Genomic DNA, 3,710 nt, shown 5'->3' with positions numbered 1-3,710 from the left:
ATACAATTAAAAATAAATATTCTACTTTATACGAGTGAGAATTATTAAAATACCCAAGCATCAAGAACAAAAGACAAAATAGATATAATTAATAAATTAATCCTTTAGGGAAATATTCCTCGAAGGACTCTATTATTAAGGGAACTTTATGCCATTGATTTTAAATGATTCAATTTCCCAAATATTCATTTTTATGTATGTTTAAATATCATAAAGTATCTACCTAATAAAGTTAGGGTATAATGATTGAAATTCATCTTTTTTTCAATCATGTATTCCGTACTTGGCTCCCAAAATTCTATTTGAGGTATTGAATGATTTCTTAAGAGCTGAAAAAGATTCAGACTTAAACGTCAAAATTTGACAAAAGTACAATCCATTCCTGCCTCTTCAGTTTGTGTCCTGCTGCTTTCTGAATTGCAAATGTGGGTATTGTGATAAAATACATTTATTATATCATTAGATACATTCCAGACATTCTCGAAGTTGACTAGGTGACTAGGCTTTGCAGGACCCTTGATCCTAGGTGAGATTTTTTTTCTAGTTACATATTTAATGATCACAATCTCTCTCCTACTATGTTTTCCTTTCATATTCTCTTGGCACAAAATTTTCCCTCCAAAGCAAAAAGTCTTGATAAAAGATCTTCTTAGCCCTTCCATAATTGCCTAGGCAAGGAGGACCTCACACACATACCTTTGCAGGTTTACAAAACCACCATATTAGAGTCTCTCTGTATTGATTCTGTACATAGATGCTAGATCGAGCATGGCAAATAAGTTTCTTTTCTTCTTTTATTGCTAGCAGATTGGTGGTGGGCCCTTCAAGGAAGGATGTTGTTGATTATCGATGCCTATATCGAATAGAGAAAGACAAAAAGGATTAGATGATGTGTCTCTCACTCCCACCATTTGCATCCCTGAGTTTATGCTAATCATTGTGTATGCCCATTCCCACCCATCTCCATAAAAGAGATGCACCCAAAAAATGCAGATTTTCTTACTGCCTTTACATCCTGATAGAGTTGTAGGTGCAATGCCATCATCTGTGAAGGTTTACTATAGGCTCATCTAAGATAACTATAAAGGGCTTAGTATAATCCCTAGCACATCATTTATACTTGATTGATGTTTTTTCATATTACTGACAACACTCTCCACTTTATCCTTATGCATTGGCTCAAACTAAGCAAGAAAGTGGATTTTGGCTGTGTGTTTGTGAACAGAGTAAACTATAACTTCATAAGGAAGTACTGAATCATTTAAATGTCTCAGAGGTTGTTATTCATTTTCTTGGTAGTTGCAGAAGTGGTAAACTACTCCACATAAAATAGAAAATCAAATTAAACGGTTCCTCCTTTTGGCACCTGCTTCCTGAGAGCACAGAGATATGTAGTGGGTGGCTAGACTAACCATACCATTATTATTTAGAGAAGTTTTACGTTTATCTTTTATTAGAATGTGGTGGCTTTGCTCTTCCATTTTTTTAAGGGGTGGGAGAGGTGTTTAGGAGTGGGCCCCTGACTAGTGCTGAAGAAGAATAAAGAATTGGCAGGATTCAGTAATCAGTCCCCATTGCCCCTGCAAGGTCATCACATTGACTCCTTGCTTCCAGGCAGATTTGCATCCATCCCTCCCAAACAAATGTGCCTCCGTTATTCTTACAAACACCTCAAAATAAAAAATCGGAAACTCATTCTGGAAGACAACCAGGTGAATTCTGCATCTAGGGTAAAATTCACTACCAACTCTTTAATAGCTACACTGTGATTACATAGTCAATATTAAATGTACTCCTGAGCAATTGTCTAATGCACTTAAGCAACAGAAGTAGGCAATAGAAACGACCTCATTAAAAATAATTTTTCTTCTCATCAAAGGGAAGGAAAAGGAATTTCCTAAATTATATGAATAATTACCTTCTCTCTTTGTGATTACATATACAACCAATCTTTGGATGTTTTTAGGTTAGGCCCAGGCAAAAAATTAAGTTTTATCAAAGTTATATATACTCAACTTATCACAATGCCTCTAAACTATTTATGCCCAACAACTAATCAGACAATCATCAAAAGTAAATGTTGGGGATATAATTTTATGTAATAATAATAACTATAATAATAGGCTAATATTCATTGCTTTTAACATGAGCCAGATATTTTATTGTATTCATTATTATATTACTTAAACTTCAAAAGAACCAACTTAGTAAAAACTCTTTTTCACTAAGGCAACTTACACACTACAGCATTGAGCCCAGATTTCCTTTATCCCAAAGCCAATGATATTGAGGGAGAAAAGGAGAGGACTATGAGTCATATGGTTGGCATTCCAGTTGGGTTAAGAAATACAGAGGTTAGGGGTTCAGGTTTGCAGATCAGACAGATCTAGATTAAAATCTTCATTCTGCCATTTATCAATCTGTAATCACTCAACCTCTCCAAACTGTGTTGGGTTATTATTCACAAGCAACAGAAACTGATTATGATCAATTTAAGCAGGAAAGTAATTTATTGGAAAGACAACCAGTCACATAAAGAGTCAATGGGAAGACTGGCAACATCACACAGCTACAGTCACACCTAATCCAGGTGGTTAGGATGCTTCGACCAGTAGCTGCTTCTACTACAGGACCCTTGGTATCACCATGCCCCAATGCTGCACAGTCTTTGAAAAAATGACAATATCCTCTACATTCCTTAACCAAACTTCAGCTTGCTCACTTGTAAAATGGGCATATTACTACATGGTACCTTCTTCATAGCATCGTTGTAAGGATTAGACATACAAAGCACGTGTAAAAAGCATTCAGCACAATGTCTCACACAGACTAACCATTAGATAAATTTCAGCTGATCTTACTAATTTTCATGCCTTTGAACAAGTCACATAGCTTTTCTGGGGCTATGTTGTCAATACTGAAGAGAGATGATTCTAATCATACTGTATGAGTCATAGGCTAACAGCTGAAACAAGCGGCCCCTCAAGTCTCAGTGGATCCTCTTTCACTTCATCGTCCAATGAGGGTCACTGGAATTGGAAAGAGGTCCCCACTCCATGCAGGTTCAGAGACCCAGTTACCTTCCGATGGCTCTGCAATACACCAGGGCCTTGTATCTTGTTGACAGGAGAGAAAAGACAGAGAACATGGAAGATCGGGGTCTTTTAGGGACCAGGCCTACAATTGGCACACATCACTTCTACCTGTATTCTGTTGGCTGGAATCAAGTCACATGGGCTTCCCCTGACCACAAGAAGTCTGAGAAATAACACACAGCTATATGTTCAAGAGGAAATGGAAACAGGATTCAGTGAAACATGGCAGTCTGCATCACACCTAACTAACACACTCAGGAGATCACTAACAAGATCACAGCAAATGTGAAAATACTATGGAAAGTGAGAAACAAGCTCACTTTTTAGAAGATGCCGGTGTTGATGATTAAACCAGGGAGTCTGCATATTTTCTAAAGTGCTAAAATATACACATATACATACATACATATATATATATGTATGTATGTATATGTGTATGACAAGAAACTGAAATATAATCAGAATGTCCATCTTCTTGTCAAAGGGGCACCTGAACTCATAAGGCTTTATCTCTCCATCTGTATGTTCAAATATAAGCAACAATAAGCAAATAGTCCCTTTTCTTTGCTCATTAGCCCAATCTACAGTGGGTGTGCAATGGAAATATTTGTCTAG

This window comes from Rousettus aegyptiacus, unplaced genomic scaffold (genome assembly GCF_014176215.1).
Source record: "Rousettus aegyptiacus isolate mRouAeg1 unplaced genomic scaffold, mRouAeg1.p scaffold_m13_p_8, whole genome shotgun sequence".
Lineage (NCBI taxonomy): Eukaryota > Metazoa > Chordata > Mammalia > Chiroptera > Pteropodidae > Rousettus > Rousettus aegyptiacus.
Note: the sequence above shows the minus strand (reverse complement) of the source record.